Below are 20,806 nucleotides of genomic sequence, written 5' to 3'. Positions count from 1 at the left end.
TGTTTAATGAGCGTTCGAATTGCTAGCCTGGGTAGGACGTGTTCTCCGTCCCACCCCCTCCCCCGCACAGAGAACTGAACATAGGAACCATGACTGTAGACCCACCACTACCCGACCGCTCGGTCCATGCCTCTTCCAGGCCACTTTTTGACAAGGCTTCAGGTAAGAGTGATGGCATATTAAATTACGAAGCAGATTTATGATGGTGCCGGGAAGATTTACTCTTTGATGAATAAATATTGCCTTGGCCCAATTTAGAGCTTGACAAATGCTGATTTACAGCTTAAAATGTAAGGGTTATTTTATGACGGAGCGGCAGGGGCGGTGGGGTGGGATTGAAAGCCCCGTCGGTGGCACCCTTGAGTAATAAGCCATTAAAATGTTGCCGCAGGCTGCGCCGCAGGGCGCTTCCTTGGGTGACGACTGCTCTGGGTTCTTGCCGCTCCTGAGAAGTTCCGTGGTCCAGGCCGTTCTGTGATGCACAGTCCTGGCTGACAATGCTTTGAGGCATTATTAAGAGCGCAGGTATCCCTAAGTCCCTGGTAGTTGATCCTGAGGAATACCTTCTAAAGGATTCTGCCTGCCGGTCCTTGTCGCTCCAGGGTGATGGTGGCCGGCCATCTCCTTGACTGCACCCTTTCAGGATGAAGAGAAGTAGTGTTGAGGATGAATGCCTTTAAAATACTGTTACAGAAGGCAGCTGGTGAGTTTCTTTTGTGCTTTGGATGTGACAAGTACTATATACTTTTGGATTAAAAAAAAAATGAAGAATGGGGATATTAGGGTTTGGGGAGATATCTCAGTTGGTAAAAGGACCTGTGTTTGATCCCCAGAACCCACATAAAAATGCAGGGCTTGGTAGGACATACTTGTAATCCCAATGCTGGGGAGCCAGAGGCAGGAGGATCCCTGAGGCTCACTGGCCAGCTGGCCGAGCCTTCTGGGCAAGCTCTAGGCCAGTGAGAGACACTGTCTAAATCAAACAAAAACAACAAACTGGTGGCTGGCGCCTGAGTGCACACACCCGTGTTTACACATATGCACTTGGACACACGAGAAGACTGGAACATTTGAGCTCGGACAGGTGTGGAGACTCACGGGAATGACCCGTAGCATCGGCTTGGGCCCGCCACAGCTGGTGTTAAGAGCACAAGACTGGAGAGAGCCCTTTTCTCCAAACTTGCTTGTTATTGACTGACTGTTTACCTAGCGATGGTTGGTGGCATGGAGTGTGCATGCATCTTAAGTGGGGGAAAGAATTCCTGCTGCCCGGCCCTTTTCTCAAGAAGCAGCTGTTACTATGAATCTTTTTGTGTGTCACTGGAGTGGTAACCTATGGGTGTACATGAAGTATGAATACAGAGGGGTTTTCGATTAATTGCCCCCTGTCTACAGTGTACCTTGAAGATTATTCCCTCTGGTTGAGAGAGCGTCCTCTTCCTCTTCAGAGCTGTGTAGCATTCCCTCGTAGACTAAGAACAATTGATCGAAGCAGTCCCCAGTGATGAGCACGGAGCTTGTTTCCTGCCTTCGGTCCTCATCAAGACTTGTGGCCTTGCATGTGCGCCATTTTGCAGATTTGGGGCTGTTTCTGTAGGGTAAGTTTCTAGATGTGGACTCACTTGCAGACGCACATCCACATTTGTGATGCCGGCAGACGGGGGAAAGAGCCTTTCAAGAAGAGCAGTGAGCTCCATCCGTGAGTGAGGCAGCCCTGCCAGCTCGGCTTTGTCATACCCTCTGATCTTGGCCGCTCTGCTGGATGAGCACTGGTATCTGTTCGTCCTAGGTTGCGTTTCTTTCATGAGGGAGGTGGAGCATCTTTTCACAAGTTCGGGGTCCATCTGTGTTTCCCTCCTTGCCTCCTCCTTCTGCTGGGCTCTGGGTCTTTCCAAGCCTTTGAGACTCAGTATCTCTGACCTTTTCCTGTGTTTGGCACACTTCATTCTGAGAAATGCTGTGGAATGTGTAACGGCTCCACCGTGCTGGTAATGAAATGGGTCTGCGTTCTGGGTGTGGCCATTGCTGCCTGGGAGACCCCCCACCCCCACCCCTACTCCCACCCCTACCCCCCGAGTCCTGGAACATTCTAGTTCCCATCTTAGTGCTTCTTCGGAGCTGGAAGCCCTCTACTCGGCGGGTGTACTGAGCATGCGCAGATAAGCAGGTCGGAGGGCAGGCAACCGTGAGACTAGGAAAGTGCGGGGGGGGGGGGGGGGGGGGACGACTGCCCGCCCCAGGCAGTGATGCACAGGCTGAAGTGTGGCAGCCACACACTGAGCTTTCAAAATCGGTCAGGAAAAAGTAGATGCATATTTTGTTGTCATTGTCTTGTTTTGTTTTTCGAGACAGGGTTTTTCTGTGTAACAGCCCTGGCTGCCCTGGATCTCGCTCGCTCTGTAGACCAGGCTGGCCTCGAACTCACAGAGATCCGCCTGGCTCTGCCTCCCGAGTGCTGGGATTAAAGGCGTGCGCCACCACCGCCCCGCTGGATGCACATATTTTTAGTATGTTACTGTTCTCCACATGTCTCCTCAGAAAGCTAAACTTCAAGCAGTGGTTCCATTGGGCTCTGTCAGCTCGCCCCTTGACTGTCGCCTCTTGGGGAGAGGGGGAAGGAAATGCTGCTGGCTTGGAAAGGGTGGAGGCTGGGTGCTGCTAAATACTCCTGAGTTCAGCGGTGGGACTGAAGCGCCGGAACCCCCCCAGATCCCCTGAGCTCCGTAAACCTCCTGCTCATTGCTCTGCGTTTTCAGATGTTCTGGACACTCATTCTTCGGTGTCCACTGCAGCCGGTGACTTACCCGATGTCACCCGGTGAGGTGTGCAGGTCGAAGCCGTGGGAAGGTTGAAAAGCAACCCACTGTTTAAGGAGTAGTCTGCACTCTGTGTCCTCACTTCGAGGACGGTGACAGCTGAACCATGTCATCGGCTCTTTGCTCTTCTTTTTCCTCTCTTTTCAGTTTTGTTTTTGGTTTCTAATCTTTGGTCGGAGTTTTAGTAAGAGGGTCGGCCTGCCCCTAAGGAGATCCCACACCCGGGAGGGTAACTTTTAAAGTTTATTTTTATTGAATGTGTATGGTTATTTTGCCCATCACATGCATGTATGGTGCTCTCGGAGGCCAGATGAGGGTGTTGGATCCCCTGGAACTGGAGTTATAGAAAGTTGTGAGCTGCCATGAGGGTGCTGGGAGTCAAACCTGGGTTTTCTGCAAGAACAGCCAATACTCTTAACCACTGAGCCATCTCCTCAGTCCACAGTGGTGTTTTCAGTGTGCCCAAGCTCCAGGTGCAATGGGACCCTGCTCTGATCTCCCGAGGCCCCCAGATGCCGAGGCAGGGTCACTTTCCTCATTCAACCTGGGCTGTTCTTAGGAAGCAACAGAAGTTTCCAAGGCTTCCCCCAGCCTTGGACCGAAAGTGAATGTTTAAAAGACCTACTCCTTCCTTCCTTCCTTCCTTCCTTCCTTCCTTCCTTCCTTCCTTCCTTCCTTCCTTCCTTCCTTTTCTTTTTCTTCTCTCTCTCTCTCTCTCCCCCCTCCATCTTTTTCTTTCTCCTTTTTTTAAAGCAAGAGAAATAATGTAAAATTGAGTGGAGTCAGGGTTGGGGGTCTTGGAAGGGGGTGGATGGGAAAGACAAATTTAGAAAAAAAAAAGACCTGCTCTTGGCTGAAATGGTCACGGCTGCCTGTGTGGGCTATGGAGAGGCTTTGCTGTCCCATCTGAAGGCTACCATCGCTGTGATGCGTACTCAGGTGTGTGGAAGTACTTGGAACATCGTTAGAGTGGTGATGAAGACGCCGTCCGATGCCAGACACTAGAAACCCCGCCCTTTTGCCCTCCGCAGTTCTGTGGGACAAGCTGGCTCCATAAGATCGGGCTTGCTCGGATGCCCTCTCCGTGTCCAGGGTAAGCTTTGTAGCCCACCTGAGGCACCAGGTGTATGCTGAGCCAGCCTCAAGCCCTAGCCCCCCCATCTCTGCTCCTACCCTCACCTCACAAGCAGCCCAGCTCCCTCAGGTAAGCCCTCTCCTCAGTATAGACGCCAACAACATGGCGGTGCCTGGGCCTGCATAGCATCTACTGTGACCAGGCTCTCTGTTCCCAGTCCTTTGGTGCATCTCAGCTTCCTTCAGGCCCTGGTCCAGTGAGGACTGTGTATAAAGTGATGGCGGCCTTTGGGCTGGACCTCTAAACAGTCTCTCCGAAGACGCTAGGCAAAGCTGGCTTCTGACTTTCCTTTCATTCAGCGTAAAGATGCAGGGTTTTCATGGCTGATTCAGGGGCTGGGATGACAGGGCCTTGTGCCTGGGTGGGCTGTTCAATCTGAGCGTTTCACTCCGCCCTGCTTAAAGAAACTGTTTAAAGAACGTGCTAAAAATAGAAGAGGCGGTGGGGAGCAGGGAGTGGGGCAGATAGAACCCCTCTTCAGGGTGCTTCTAGGCCAAAGGAGGGTCTGTAACACCGCAGTCTGTCTCAGGGTGCTCCCCAGCTGAGTGGTCGACCCAGTTCTTCTCCTGAGAGAGGTGCTGTCAGACGGCAGAGGCCTAGGAAGAGACGCTGATGCTCTTGGGAGCTGATGCTCTTGGGAGCTGATGGGTGATCAGTCCATATTCTCGGGAGCTCCCAGGACTGGGGGCGGGGGAGGGGGGACAACCTGTTCTTGCATCTGGATGGAGGAGTGTTGAGCCTTCCTTCCCATGCCGTTTGATGATAAGTAACACAGCAGGGCCTCAAGGAAGCAGGTGGAATGGAACAATTCTTAAGGCCATTAAAGGGCCAGGCATGGTGGCGCACACCTTTAATCCCAGCACTTGGGAGGCAGAAGCAGGCGGATCTCTGTGAGTTCAAGACCAGCCTGGTCTACATAGTGAGTTCCAGGTCAGTCAGGGCTACACAGTGAGATCTTGTCTTTAAAAAAAAAAAAAAAAATACAAAGGAAAAGAAAAAAGCAGCCATTGAGGGAAGTAAGGAGCTATGGGAGAGCGGCAGATGCGGCCTCTGCAGGCTGCCCTCCATCCGGCTCCTGTGTGGAATTTGTGCGTGCTTGCGTGTGTGTGTGTGTGTGTGTGTGTGTGTGTGTGTGTGTGTGTGTGTGTGTAGCCATGTGCGTGCCATGGCGGTGAGAGGCATCTTGTGGGAGTCAGGTCTCAGAGTGAGATGATCAGCCATGGCAGCGAGCAGGGCCGTTTTACCAGCCTGCCCTTCATCACATTTAGAGCATGTAACTGACGGATGAGGCTGTTTCTCCGGCTGGACTTTTCAGCCTAGAGACCTGTGAGCAGGTGGTTTGGAGTTGGGTAAGCGTCGGAGAATGGTCAGGGGCTTCATAAATGTGGCTGCTGTTCCTCGCCTTTCCTTATATCCAAGGATGAGGTTTAGTTTTAGCTCCTTCGGGGCTATCATTGTCCAGGTGAGAATGTCTGAATCTTGCAGAAAGGACATTAGACACCACCTGGCTTGATGTTCCCATTTCACAGAGGAGACCTGTGGGGGTGAGAGGCAGAGAATGGAAGGGTTTTTCTCAGTATGGCTGTGAGGCTGTGCTGGATTCAGGCCTGGCTCCTGGACCCGGCTCCCCCCACTGCCCAGCACAGGCTATCTGATGATGACACTGGCCCTGGAAGTCATGTGACTGACTACACCAGAGCAGTTACTCCCCTGCACACTCCATGCTTGGAATACAGGCCAAACACTTGCTGTGACCTCAGGACCCACCGACTCTGGCTCCCACCTCCTCCTCATCTCCTCTCAGCATCCATAGCTAGCCATGTCCCTCACTCAGACCACACTGGATTCTGTTAGTTTTGACTTTTCCTGCTTCAGGGCCTTTGCACTTGCTACTCTTTGTCTAGAATATCCCCCCCCCCCCCATCCCCTGATGTCCCTCACCTCCTTCAGAGACACCTTCCTTGACCCTCCAGGACTAAGTGCCTTCTTCTGGACCATTCTCTGCTCTTCCTACCCTGTGCTCTCTTTCTCCAGAGTGTTTATCAGCGTATGGCACACCGTGTGTTCATTTATCCAATGTGCTTCCTCCCTTTAGAAATTAGAAACTCCAAAGTGCGTTCACTGCTGCACGTCCAGCAGCTGGATCATTCCTGACACACAGAAGATGCTTGGTTTATATTTTTGTTCAAAGAAAAAAGAGAAAGGGAGAGGGGTGGGGAGGGAAGAAATGGAAGGCAGGAGAGAAAGAAGGGAACGATAAACACACGTCGAGCCGCAAGGAGTCCTGGCATGGGTGTGAAGGAGGTGGTGGGGTGCACAGCTCAGTAGTTAGAGCCCTTTCTAGAATGCTCTGAAGCCCTGGGTTTGATCCCCAGTACCACACAAGCCAGGTGTGATGGCTCACAGTCTGTAATCCTAGGGCTCAGACTATCTCGTTGGTGTGGGCTGCAGAGATGCCCTTAAGAGCACTGGCTACTCTTCCAGAGGACCTAGGTTCGATTCCCATCATCCACCCACATGACAGGTTACAACTGTCTACACCTCCATTTCCAGGAGATCTGAATCCCCTTCTTGCCTTCCAGGGCACAGACCTAAATACACACCAAATCAAATAAATAAATCTTCAAGAAAGAAAGAAGAGGCAATGTTTGCAAATGTCAGGGCCTTTCAAAGGTCCACACCTTGACCTTTGTTTTGGTTCGGCCACCTTGCCAAATGGTGGAGTAGAGAGTAAATCTGCTGGGATCTTTGTGTGTCCTGTCTCAGGTTCATTGCTTTAAAAGCCACCCACGCAACCAGAGTTCATTTTCTGGAAGATAAAGAAAGGACCAGAGACTCATACAAGGAGGCCGGGAAACCATAATGTCTGTGTGTGGCAGGGCTGGTGTTGTATAGTGAATACCTGAATTTCGTTTTTTTCGTGAAATTGAGAGGTCAGAGGGGAAACTCAAAGTTTCCGCATTCTGACCCTGCCCCCTCTTTGGTGGCCCTGACCAGTTACTTCCCTGTCACAGCCTCAGCTTCCTCGTTTGTGAAATGAGAATTGGACCAGGTCAGGCCGTGGGCTGGGGAGTTGACAAGGTTCTTCGGAAGTCATATTAATAGTTTTAGGAGGACCTTCCCCAAAGGGACAAGAGTTGAGAGGTGGTTCCTAAGATCCTTTCTGGCCCCTGGAGAAGGCAGCACTTGAGAATCATGGCTCTCTGGATGGCACATCAGGGTTTGGGTGAGATAAGAATGTCCTCGATGGGCTGGAAATAAAGGTGACGGCTTGATCAGATGGTAAAGGTTGACCAGTAGTCTCAGTGCAGATGACTTTAGTTAATGGGTTTCTCCCTTTCCCTCTCCCTCCCTCCCCGCCCCTCTTCTTGATCTGAACCTATAAACAGTTGTAAGATCGAGAGTTTCAGTTTGACGCCCCCCACCCCCCCTCCTCCCACTCCTCCCCCCGAAGCCCCCACCTCCAGTCTGAGTCTGTCTCCTCGGCTATTCACCCCGACTCTCAGCTTGTCTGCCTGTTTCAGGGATGCACGGTTGGCCAACTCTTCAACCCTGGGGGTGAGGGGATTCGGTCTAGGTCAGTTTGGATTTGGTTTTGAGCATCACGGGTGGTGCCCACCCCCATCCCAACCCTGGCCTAGTCCAGTGAGGGGGAGCCACACGCCCACCAGCTTTAGGAAGTTTCCCCCTCTTCCCACACCCTTGCCTCTTGTTCAGAATCAGCTTTGAAGTTTGTGGGGCCCAATGCGGATGCAAATGTGGGGCCCCAGTTTTAAAAATAAGAACACTGACTTTGAAGACAGTGACAGTCAAGTCCCATGGGACCACACAGGTACATGTCTGTGATGCTGGCTGTCCCTTACTGTTGCTGTCTCGTGCTAGCAAGACACTGGAGACATTGGACATGCTTTTCAGCCATCACAGGCTCCCTCAGAAGGGCTTTGAGCTGCGTCTCTCACCATCTGTTTGACTCAGGGTTGCTACACTGAGCCATTGTGTGTTTGGAAATGTGGAATAGCGTGGGCAGGGTGTGGACCATGCCCATGGCTTTGGTGGAAGGATGGTGGTAGGAAGGGTGTGGACTATGCCGGTGGCTTCGGTGGAAGGATGGTGGTACTGTCTCAGCTGCCGCAAGGACATTGAAGGAACTTCTGTTTGGAACATTATTTGGTTTGCCCTTTACAGAAAGTCTCCTGGGAGCAGCCATCTCTCTAGGTGGCTCATTGGTTAAGGTACTGGCTGCTCTTACAGAAGACCCTGGTTTGGTTCCCTAACACCCACATGGTGGCTCACAACCACCCTCCAGTTTCTAGGCATCTCACATTCTCAATTGGCCTCCTGCACATGCAAGGTACACACACACTCACAAAGGCTCACACATATATACATAATAAATAAAGGGGCTGGGCAGTGGTGGCGCACACCTTTAATCCCAGCACTTGGGAGGCAGAAGCAGGCCGATCTCTGAGTTCAAGGCCAGCCTGGTCTACAGAGCGAGTTCCAGGACAGCCAGGAACTTAGGAACCAACGGTTTCAAACAAACAAACAAATAACTGACAAGAAATGAAAAATAAAAATAATAAAGGAAGAGAGATAAACTCACAAAGGTTCACACACATATACATACTAAATAAGTAACGGAAGGAATTAATAAATCCTTTTTTAAGTCTTTCAACAAGTAGAACAGATGTCCCACCCTTCAAAAGCCTGTGCAGAGACTGAGTATTTGCCTAGTGCTCACTGGCCTCTGAGGACACTGTACTCATATGCACAAAACCATATGAAGACACACGTGCACATATAAGTTCCTTATTTTATTTTAATTTATTAATTAATTTTGGTTCTTTTGAGACAAGGTTTCTCTGTGTAGCCCTGGCTGTCCTAGAACTCACTCTGTAGACCAGGCTGGCTTCAAACTCACAGAGATCTGCCTCCTTCTGCCTCCCAAGTGCTTGTATTAAAGGCATGCGGTCACTGCCTGGCAAGTTTTTATTTTTAAAGACTTATTTATTTTGTTTTGTGTGTATGAATGCTTTGCCTGCATGTATGCATGTATTCTACTTGTGTACTAGGGCCCTTGAAGGCCAGAAGAAGGTTTGGTTCTCAGCACCTAGGAGCTGGAGGCAAGAAGACCAGCAATTCAGGGGCATCCTTAGCTCAAGGCCAGCATGAGATAATATGACTCTTAAATTAAACACAAGTAAACCACCACCATCAGCACCATTACCAATAACAGATCTAATGTAGTTCAAGCTTCACTTTTCTCCGAGAGTCCTTGGGTCCTATTTAATCTTCCTTCTTCATGTTCTCTGTGGTTCCCAGTTCTGGGTTCTTGATTGGTATTTCTAGTCTGGCAGGGCTCTTGCACACAGTAAGGACTTAATGGCTTGTTTGCCGTGTTGGGGCACGAACCCAGGACCTCTTGATTGCTAGTCCTATAAATGCTCTTGCATTGCATCAAACCAAAACTGGCCCCGTGAGGGCTAGGCAGGCTCAAGGAGACTGGGACAAAAGGACTTCCAGGCTGGGGTTTGACCGAGAGGAGGAAGGAGCTTCGATGCAGGGAGGCTGATATCAGTCTGCTTCAGCGAGGACCCTGTCTCCCTGTCAGTCACCAGGAGGGCGAGAAGGCTTCTCAGCAGCTGCTGCTTTCCTGGAAGAGCTGTGAGATTTAAGGCTGAGGTCCTCAGAGAGAAGGACCTCCAAGAGGAAGTGTTCAGTGAGCGCCTAGCAGGCACAGCTCTGGAGTCTGCGGCTCTGCTGGTTCTGTAGAGGAGCTGTCCTGGGATGGACTGAAAGCTTAGACGCAGGCCCCTTTGCACTCCCTGGGGGGCATGGATGGGGGCAGGGCGGGTGCTTGAGTCCTGCCTTTTGATACGTGGGCGTGTATGTATGTGTGGAGGACAGAGGACAACTTTATGTTTGGTTCCTCGCTGCCTATCTGCTCATATTGATTTGCTTTTATTGAAGACAAAGTCTCTCTTTGACCTGGAGCTGCTGAGTAGGCTTAGGCTAGCTGGCCTTGGAGCCCTGGATCTGCCAGCCTGTCTTCATTTTACCAATGCCGTGATAAAAGCATTCCCCACTGATGGGAGCAGATGCAGAAACACAGAGCTAAACATCAGGCAGAGCTCAGGGAATCCCCTATAAGAGGGGAAGGAAGGACTGGAGGAGCCAGAGGGGTCGAGGACACCAGGAGAATCCAGCCCGCAGAGTCAGCTAAGCAGGCCCGCCCGGGGCTCACAGGGTGAACTGCCAGTCACGGAGCCTGCATGGTCTGACCCACGTCCTCCGCATGCACGTGATGGCTGTGTAGCCTGGTGCTCTTTGCGGGGCTCCTTACAGGGAGCAAGGGCTGTCTCTGACTCTTTTGCCTCCTTTTGGGACCCTTTTCCTCCTCCTGGGTTTCCTTGTCCAACCTTAATGTGAGAGGATGTGTCTGGTCTGACTGTAACTTGTTATGCCAAGTTTATATCCGGGGGAGGCCTGCTCTTTTCTGAAGGGAAGCGGAGGAGGGGGTGGATCTGGGGGAGAGGGGAGGTTGTGGGGGGTGGGACTTGGCGGGAGGGGGGAGGGAGGGCAAACTTCAGTCAGGATGTGATGTGTGAGAGAAGAATAGATAATGATAATAATAAAAGCATGTGCCACCACACCCAGCTTAGGGATCAGACTCAGGTTCTAAGACTTGCAAGGCAAACACTGGAGTGACACTGTCTCCCCAGTCCCCACCTCTGTTAGCCCAGGCTGGCCTCTTCCTCTACCGTGTTGGGATGGCAGATGTGTACCACTCTGCCCATTTGGACGCTTGAGTGTCGATTGTGGCCATTTGTTGTTATTGTTGTTTTGCCGCTGAGCAGTTGAGGGTAAACAGGACTGTGATGTCAGCCATGTCTGTCTGGTAGACGGCTGCCAGTCAGGAAGTGCTGGGTGCAGACCGTGTGCCCAGCTCAGGAGACTGCAGTGAAGGGTACTGATTATAGAGCTGGAGAATCATCACAGGATGGGGGTACCCCCACGTTGGCAGCAGGGGAGGCCGTCCCCTCCTCCAGATCAGACGGGGGAGAAGAGGCCCAGACAACAGCTGTCATAGTGAAGGGGTGTGTTTACCCTCAGGCCGTGGAGGAAGGAGGGGAAACAGCCGCTCCTTGGGCTCAGCTTAGCCAGAGGCCCAGGGAGACAGTCAGTGGTTGAAGAATGTTCTAGATCAGAGTATGGGAACAGCAAGTTAAGGTGCCCACCCCTGGCTACCTGAGTATTCCACCACACAGCTGGCTCTCTCTCCGGCTACTCAGGATGTGTGACCAAGCAGCCAATACTCACTTCTCCTTAGCATCAGGCTGTTAGAAAGAAGAAAAGGGTGTGCCGGGCATTGTGGGGCCTGCCTATAATCCCAGCACTAGGTGGAGGCAGGGGAATAGTGAGTTTGGGGCCAGTGTGGACTTCCAAGCAAGCTTGAAGCCACCCTGGGCTATATAGTAAGACCTTGACAGAAGGAGGAGGAGAAGGAGAAGAGGAGGAGGAGGAAGAGGAGGACCTGGCCCAGGTGATAGGGTGCTTGTCTAGCACGTAAGAAGCCCTGGGTTGGATTCCCAGGAACACGTAAGCAGGCATGGTGGTGCACACTTAAAATCGCAGCACTTGGGAAGTAGGGAGGCAAGAGGATAATGAAATACAAGGTCATCTTCAACCACATTGAGACCCTGCCTCAAAAAAAAAAAAGGGACTCTGGAGATGGCTCAGTCAATCATGCTTGCCACACAGGTATGAGGACCAGAGTTCAGATCCCCAGCACCTACATAAAAAGCCAGGAAGGGCAGCATGTGACTGTAACCCCAGACTTGGGGAGACAGAGACAGGAGGATTTCTGAAGCTCACTGGGCAGCTGAAACTGGAAGCTCAGTTTCAGTGAGAAGCTGCCTCAAAAACCAAAAGTTGAAGAAGACACCTGATGCTGACCAACGTATGCAGAAATGTACGCATACCTCACACACATGATCACAGACACACAAAGAAAATATAAAGTAAAGGCAAAGATATTAACAAAGGAAAGAAAGAAAAGGAGAAGAAAAATTCTAGCTGCATCTTAAGGGTGGGCATTGGGTAGCTTCTGTGGCATAAGAATAACGCATTTGGGTATCAGGTAACAAATATCACAAGCATTTCAGGAGCATCTTCTCTTTACAGCATCCCTAGAGGGTGGGTACCATTATTCTTGTCTTCAACGTCTTTTACTGATGGAGGATGTGGGTCTGAGAAGCAGGTGGGCTTAGACCAACCACGTGACTCCTAACCAGTTGCACTCCCCACCTTCAGGGCTCATCCCTCCATCATGGTCCCCACCCGTTCTGTGGCCATGGCTCATACATGCCAGCCCACTGCTTGGGGTAGTCTTCCCACTTCCTTTCCCTTTGACCTAGTTGAACCTCGTTTTTTGAGGTCCAAGTCAGATCTCACTTCCTCCATGAGACCTTCTCCAACCACGCCCACCTCCCACATCTCTTCCTGGGCACTCAGTGGCAGGTGACACTTCACTGTGCCCCAGGATGTCACCTGAATTGTGGACACAGGCGTTCTGAATACCGAGCAAGACTCCAGTGTGCTTGAAGTGTAGGTCTTAAGTGTTCTTTGAACTCACTGTTCACTCCAAGGTTTCACTGAGGTGACTCGAAGGAAGTAATTGTTTATGGGGCTAAAGGCAGGGCTGAGGAACGTCTCTAGGATGGTACAACACACGGGGACCAGTGGGGAAAACCATCCACCACACAAGGTCTGAGAGAGGTGTCCCTGGAGCCTCAGAAGGGCCAACAGTGTGAGAAAGGGACCCCACCATGGTAGCCGATATATTTGAGAACTTTGAAAAAGTATGTGTAGTGTGTGTGTGAGAGAGAGAGAGAGAGAGACAGAGACAGAGACAGAGACAGAGACAGAGAGAGCCCAGGCCTGTTGTGTATGGGTTCATTCACACATGGGACGTTTGTCTGATTGGTTCTCTCCTTCCATCATGAGTCCTGGGCTCAAACTCAGGTGGTCAGGGTTGTTTACAGGCAGCCTTCCTCACGGAGCCACTTGGCCAGCCTGAGAACCGTACTGAAAAGTCAACAGTGGTGTTTTCCGAAAGAAAGCAAGCCTTTCTTCTCAGGCACTACATGCGTGGCCCGTGGCCCTCACGAGGGCTTTCCAGAAAGCCTTGCACTGAAGATGTAGCTCCATGATAGCACACTGCCTAGCAGGCCTGAGATGCAGGGTCCCATCCGAAGTGCCACAAAAACAAATGAGCAGAACCACAGATATCTTCGTGGGGGTCATGAATGGCTAGTCCCTGCGCTGGCTCTTTTGACCTTTCCAAGTTCAGGGTCCCAGCGGTTTGGATAATTGGCAGATGGTCTGTTTTGGGAGCTCGCGTCTCCCAGAGTCACCCAGCTCACTTGCTTTTACACAGGGAGGACTTGGCCTGTCTCCATGTCATGTTGCTTAATTTCGTTTCTTTTTTCTCTATTCCTATTTCTTCCACCCACCCCGTTGGCTTAGATCCTCTTTAGACACTGGAAGGACCCATGGAGCTGCAGGGAAGTGGTCACTGCCAGTCATGGGCTGAGCTCCTCACTCGGGCCCTCCTGGCCCAGGTGGGGTTGCCCTGCCTGAGTGTCTCAGGGTTCTCTCTGCCTGGGCATGTGACCCAAGTGCCCCGTCCTCCCTGGCAGAGCGCCGTACTCTGTGATCCCCCGGCCTGAGCTCTCAGCGAATATTCCCTCACTTCTCTTCTTCCAGAGGCATTAGGGAGTGATGGGGGTGGGGCGGGAACCCTGTGGTCTGCCTCTTGGGATCTGAGGACGAGTTTCTAGACTGCCGGTGTGTAAGTTGCCTGTTAATTGGAGTGTGTGTGGCTGTGGGTCAGCAGAGACTCAGTGGTGGTAAGAGATAGCCCCTGAGGAAGACAGAGGTGGGGGTCCGGGGAGACACACAGGAGAGGACATGGCTTGTGTGGCTGTAGATGGACCCTGTGCAGGGCTCCTTACTTATGCTAAGACTCTTCTTCCACATCTGCTCTTGGGGACCCACCATGGCTCAGGGGTGCTTGGGTTCCAAGGCAGGGTACAGAAGCTTGGAGGGCCTAATGAAGAAATTGTCCATTTGTTAAGGAGGATGTGGTTCTGCAGTGCATGCTGGGACCTGGCCTAGAGTCCGATGCTTATTGTGTGTGCTTTCTGGGTGGGCTCTGGTGCTTGTCCTTGGGTCTGAACTCTTCACTCCAGAAGTCAGAAGTAATAAAGATCACATGGAGAAAGGGGCAGGACAATGCATGTCACCTGTAATCCACTCATTTACACTTTGAACTTGGGTACGTAAGCTTCCTGGATAGATTTTCTGCATTTACAGTGCTGTACATTTAATTTTTAACCTGTGCCTCTATGTCTGTGGATTTTAAAATTTATTTGTTTATTTATTGTGTTTGTGTGTGCATGCATACACATGCCGCAGTACCTGTGTGAAGATCTAACAGCTTGCAGGAGTTGGTTCTCTCCTACCGTGTGGGTCCCAGGGATCGAACTCAGGTTGTCCGGCCTTGCAGTTCAAGCTCTACCAGCTGAGTCATCTCACTGGCCCCTGGTTTTTAATTCATTAAAAAAGATACTTGGCTGGGCGGTGGTGGCGCACGCCTTTAATCCCAGCACTCGGGAGGCAGAGCCAGGCGGATCTCTGTGAGTTCGAGGCTAGCCTGGACTACCAAGTGAGTTCCAGGAAAGGCGCAAAGCTACACAGAGAAACCCTGTCTCGAAAAAAAAAAAAAAAAGAAAAAAAAAAAAAAAAAAAAGATACTTGTTTGCTCCCAATTCACACTGAAAGGTAAAGAAACACACCTCCTTGTGCCTGCCTCTGCCCTCCACCCCATGATACTGTGTCTGCCTCAGAGCTGGTTCCCCGTTTACAGCTGCTGGGATGCCCTTGAGTAGGGAGACAGAGAGGCCAGCTAAAACACTTAGGAGGAGGATCGAGAGGGAGTCTTGGCTGTTGTAGCTTCCAAAGATGTCAGTGCAGCCCATGAGGAGGGGTTGGAGGGACTGGGAAGCAGTGTGTGGTGGAGGAGGAACTTCAGAAAGGCTGTGTGTGAAGGTAGGGAAGGAGGGCGTGGAGACTGTCTGAGGCCTGGGTTTGGATTGGCGTTGATATATGAGAAGCAGGGAGGGTGAAGGTGAGCAAGACAGTCTGATGAAGGTCAGAGCGTCGTGGTCAGGGTTTACCCCTTGGGCGGGGGTTGGGGGTGGGTTGGGAGTAGAAATGCCAGGAAGTGGTTGTAGTAATTGGTAGATATTTGTAAAATGCTCCACAAATAAAAATCAGCATCTCTGTGTTAACCTAATATTATTATTATTATTATTATTATTATTATTATTATTATTATTATTATTTTAATCAAGTCTGTGAATGTCAGAACCCTGGGCAGAGCTGGCCTGGGAGCTGTTGATATCAAATTTGGTTTTGATTTTGTTTCTGGTATCACTTTGGACTGTTTCTTAGTTTTTAACATTTGTGATTTTTGTTTTATGAACATATGTATGTATGTATGTATGTATGTATTTTTATGGTTCTGGGCATGGAACCCAGGGCCTTGTGCATGCTAGACAAGTGCCCTAAACCTGGTCTACATCCCTAGTTTTCCTTACTTTTTTAGATCTGTTTTATTTATTTAGTTTTAAAGGTTTGTTTTATTTTCTGTGTATCAGTACTTTGCCTGAGTGTATGTCTGCGCCACGTGCATGTCTGGTGCCTTTGGAGGCCAAAAGAGGGGAAGAGGTTCCTTGCAACTGGAGTTAAGGATGGTTTGGAACTGTAATTGTGCTGGGTAGGTGCTGGGAACCAAATCTCAAGCCTCTGTAAGAGTAGCAAGTGCTGAATCATCTCTCCAGCCCCTCGATCCCAGTTTTTAAATTTATTTTTAATTTTTTTATATATGTGCATGTATGTCGGTGTGTGTGTATGTTCATGCATGTTTATGTGCATGTAGAAATCAGAGGAAAACCTTGGGTTTTGGTACCCAGGCTCCTCCCACTTTTTTTTTTTTTTTTTTTTTGAGATAGTGTCTCTGATTAGTCTGGAGTTTCACTACATGGACCAGACTAGCTGGCCCTTGGGTATCCAGGGATCCCATCTTCACCTCCACCCTGCCATTCCTGGGACTGTGAGTGTCCGCTGCCACGCCCAGCTTTCTGCCCAGGTTCTGCTGAGCTTAGGTTCTCATGCCTACAAGACTGAACCGCCTCCCATCCCACTTAAAAAAATCTGTACATGAATAATTTTTAATCTTAATCACACATCAAAATCACAGAAAACTAGAAGAAAAATAAACAACAAAAAACTGTGATGCTCACCCAGTCTTCCACCCCAAAACAAATGTATCATAGATTCTGGGGCGTGGGATCTAGGAACTTAGAAAAGACAACATGTAGCCGATGTTGAGAACCCTGATTGGACCATCTTAATGGTTCATTTTATCCTAAGACTCAGTAGCTCATGTGGTAATCTGAAGTGTTATGTAATTTTGTTCCCTTTGAATACTGTGAGCAAATGTAAATCTTAATGCCCAGAGGTCTTCTTTGTTAAAAGATTTATTTTAATTTTAATTACATGTACTTGTGTGCAATGGGTGGGTAGGTGTATACAAGTACCTATGGAGGCCAGAAGAGGGTGTCAGATTCCCTGGTGCGGGGGAGTTCTAGGCCACCTGACCAGGGTGCTTAGAACTGAATTCTGGTCCTCCTTGAGAACAGCAGTAACTCATCTCTCCATCCCCTTCGATCCATCTTTTTACGTGAGAAACCCATTGCCGTGCTCAGTAGGCTGCTGGCATAATGCCAAAGGCCTGGGTTAATAACTCAGAATCATCTCGGGTCCATCAGATGAGATTTTTGACCCTGTTGAAAGCATGGACTTGAATCTTTACTTTCTTTTTTTTCTTAAAATGATTTATTTATTTATTTTATATGCATTGGTGTTATGGCTGTGTGAGGGTGTCAGAGCCCCTGGAACTAGATTAGACAGCTATGAGCTGTCATGTGGATGCTGGGAATTGAACCCTGGGTTCTCTGGAAGAGCAGCCAGTGCTCTTAAACCACTGAACCATCTCTCCAGCCCAAATCTTTAATTTCTTATTACTGTTTTGCAAAAGCTAATGGGCTGGAGGCCTGAGGCCGTCTTTATCTGTAATGAAACCCCCGAGACAGCGAGAGTGGAGAGATTACTGGAAGTGTTTTTGCTAGAAGAATTGTGTATACCGGCAGTTACAGACTAGCCTGGCCAGTGCGGGGAGACTGATCCGCTATCAAGTCTGCAGGAGTGGGAGGTGTTTAAAGAGCTGGGTGCTTTTTTATCTTTACCATTGAAGTTTCTGGTTTTTGCCTCTTCCTAAATGAGTCATTATTTTTTTTTTTTTAAAAGAAGGAACCTCTCTTGGGGAGGGAGTAGGGAAACCACTGCCTGCTGAAGGTGGTGGAGGCCTCGGTGGAGCCGGCAGTCAGGTGACTGAGTTTACAACTGGACCACCCCGCCTCTGCTGCTGGTTCTGGAGTCCTGGCATTACAGGCGTGTGCCACCATACCCAGTTTCCTTTTTGCTGGGGATCGAACCCAGGCCTTTGTGGGTCCCAGTCAGGCACTCTCCTGACTAAGCCACGCCCCTGGCCCCTGTGAGCATTCTTTCTATGTTTCTCATAAACTTCCTGTTGGGGCATGTGTGCGAGCCCAGCATGGAGCATGTACCTCACCAAGGTCGGCAGCCTCTCCAGCACCTGTCCTGGGCTGGTCCGTCTGTCCCCCTCGCTGCCTCTGCCATCCTCTGCAGATGTCTCCGGGAAGCCCTCTGCGGCTTCTGCGCTTGCTTTCCTGAGTGCCGAGGGAGGACTGTTGTGGAAAGAGGGGGGGACAACACGAAGTGGGTCCCTTATGTAAGGCCAGGCACCGTGAAGGATGTATTTATATACTTCTTGTTTTATTTAGGCCTTACATTAACTCATGCGGGACCAGAATCAAAGAGGCGAGGCCAGCTACCGAAGGCCGGAGAGCTGCTGGGTGCCAAGGCCTGCCGCGCTTCCACCCCAGGCTTGACTCCTGAGTTCCTGTGACTTCAGCCAAGTCAGGAGGAGCATGCCTCCCCTTCGTAGGGTTAGGTTAGGGTAGATCTTGGTTTCTTTCCAGGCGTCTTAGCAGACCACCATCAGATTCTCTCAGGTTTGTGTTGTTCAGGGCCGCCCTTCTTGATGTGGGAGGGGTGATGATCCTCGGCATTCTCCCCTCGCCGCTCCTGGGATCCCGGCTTGGTTCCCTGTGGCCCATGCAGACTAAAGTGACGCTGAATGAATCTGATTTCCAGGATGTAGTGCGTTCCTCTTCCAGCACGTGGGCACCCAGCACTGACTATCCCGGTGCCCACCAGCTCCTCCACTCAGCTAGCCTGCTCACGTGGAAAGTGCTTCCTTTGAAGAACGCAGGAGGCAGGGCATTGGTGTGTCTTTGAGTGAATAGGAAGCTAAGGAAGAATACTGGGGCTTTGAATCCGGAGTGAACAGGACGAGGAAGAGGGGGGCAGCCAAGGCCCCCCTCTGCCTTCTCCCCTTCCCCATTGGTTTAGCAAGTGCCGGGCTGCACAGGAAAATAGACGTGCCTGCAGAAGGCCAGTGTCCTCCTGCCTGCATCCATCCCAGTTCTGCTTTCTGAAAGTCCTTTGAAATTACACCTCACGATCATCACAGCTGCTCTGTGGAACCATTCCACACCGTTCAGCAGTGGGCAGTGCTGGCTTGTGTGTGTGTGTGTGTGTGTGTGTGTGTGTGTGTGTAGATGTTTTGCCTGTATGCATGTCTGTGCATCTTGTGCCCTTGGGGCCAGAAGAGGATGTCATATCTCCTGGAACTGAAGTTACAGATGGTTGTGAGCACCATGTGGGTGCTGGGAGCTGAACCCAGGTCCTCTGGAAGAGCAGCCAGTGCTCTGAGCTGCTGAGCCATCTCTCCAGCCCTCAAAAGTGTTTCTTAATAAAGCTGCAGTTGCCCTGGTGGAGGTGTGTGCATGTATGGAGGGTGTTGTAGTCTATATGAGCAGATAGAACATTTACCCAGAAAAGCTAAATGCAATACACTCAAAGGAGGTGGTGAGCGGGCTGTGTGAGGCCCTGGGGAGACCAGAGAAGGCTCAGTAAACCGATGAATTGTAGGGCTTGCTCAGCAGGGCCTCAGGAGAGGGCCAGGAAGGACAGAACTTCAGGAGAGCAAAGTACTTATCACTGGGACTTGAAAGAGGTGCTGAGGGGGGCTGGGAGGGTGAAGGTAAGGATTGGTGATGCAGAAGTGCCTCCCAGAAACAAGGTCTAAGAAAGGCCTGGGTGCCGTTTGCGGAGAAGGGATGGCTGTGGAGTTTGGAATTTTGCTGTAATGGTGAGCCAACCAAAGCAGTTGGATAATGAGATTGGTTAAAATAATACCTGGTGGAGTTTTACCTGGGTGTGTGTATAGTAAAAGGGAAGGCTGGGAGGTGAGCTCAGAGACACGGATCGTGTTGGACTCTTTCTCCTGTATATGCGGTGTACATGTGTGCTAGGGTCTCCAGAACCCACTTCCTTGCAGCGGACAAGGCAGTGCACACCTGAAATCCCAGCACTCACAGCGAGGTGAGAGGTGGAGACTGGCGGATCCTCAGAGGCTGCCGGCCCAGCTAGCCTGGCCTTCTGTCTACGAGGTGGAAGCTGAGGGCTGACAGCCGAGGTTGTCCCTGACCTACGTGTGTTCTGGTCCACCCAGCTCTTAGTAGGTGCTTTTAAAAATGTGTGTTGCCCCTTAAGATTAGAGCCATGGTTTTTGTGAGCAGGTGGAATCGGGCAATGGAATGTAAAGCATGCCTGTGGGAATCCTGGGGGAAATAACGCTTCACAGACTGTGTGGCCCCCCAATAGAGTTTTAGAAGCATCGTAGACCCAAGCTGTTGAGAACCCCATGGTCATGCAGGTTGTTTCCCTGCCGAAGCAAAACCACCACCTCTAGCCGAAACTGTGTCTCAGGGTAGCAGGCTGCAGAGACTATAACGAGAGTCCTGCTTTTGGGGTGTGCTGTAGAATATTATTTTAAGTTGTATCACTTTTGCTTATGTCGCATTTGTTTAACTCTGTGAAGCTGTGTTGCTGTGCCTGTCTAAAACACCTGATGGTCTAATAAAGAACTGAACGGTCAATAGTGAGGCAGGCAGAGAGGATAAACAAGGAGAAATCTTGGAAGAAAAAGAGGTAGCCAGAGAAGGAGGAGGACTCCACTGAGTAAGAGTAAGATTTACAGAAGGAAGAGAACGGGAATGACCCAGAGGAAAAAGGGAGATGGGATCATTTAAGTTAAGGAAAGTGGCTAGAAACAAGCCAAGCTAAGGCCAGGCATTCATAAGTAAGACTAAGCCTCCATGTGTGGTTTATTTGGGAGCTGGGTAGCGGGGCCCCCCAAAAGACCAAAAACAACCAACAATGGGGGGGCTGTGCTTATGGGATACCAGGCTAAGAAGTGTGCCACACCCCCTCCTGCAGTGAACCCCCTCCCTGTCTGCTAACCTCCCTCTAGACAGAGCCCAGCTACATTCACTCATTGGGAAGCCTCCCAGCCAGCGGCTCCTTGGACCTGCCACACTGCCCCCATCTGCAGCCCAGCCTCCTCCCCTGGGAAGAAATGGCCCTCTTCCTACACAGACTCCTTCCCATGCTCCAGTCCCTGGGCCTGCACTGGACTGGGACCTTACCCTTGTGTCTCACAGTGGCCCTCGTTTGGACAGACAGACCAGTAGTGTCTTCCAGCTTTATTCCTTTGCTGTTGCCTGTGAGCGATGAGTCT

General features: G+C 50.6%; 1 protein-coding gene across 16 annotated transcripts in view; it reads left to right on the top strand.

The window, feature by feature from the left end:
- The window catches only part of Trerf1 (transcriptional regulating factor 1), a 223,077-nt gene that overhangs the window by 67,489 nt on the left and 134,782 nt on the right, over positions 1–20,806 (top strand). The window lies entirely within an intron of this gene.

Source organism: Peromyscus maniculatus, chromosome 21, assembly GCF_049852395.1.
Source record: "Peromyscus maniculatus bairdii isolate BWxNUB_F1_BW_parent chromosome 21, HU_Pman_BW_mat_3.1, whole genome shotgun sequence".
Classification (NCBI taxonomy): Eukaryota; Metazoa; Chordata; class Mammalia; order Rodentia; family Cricetidae; genus Peromyscus; species Peromyscus maniculatus.
Note: the sequence above shows the minus strand (reverse complement) of the source record. Positions and strands in the feature narration are given on the sequence as shown.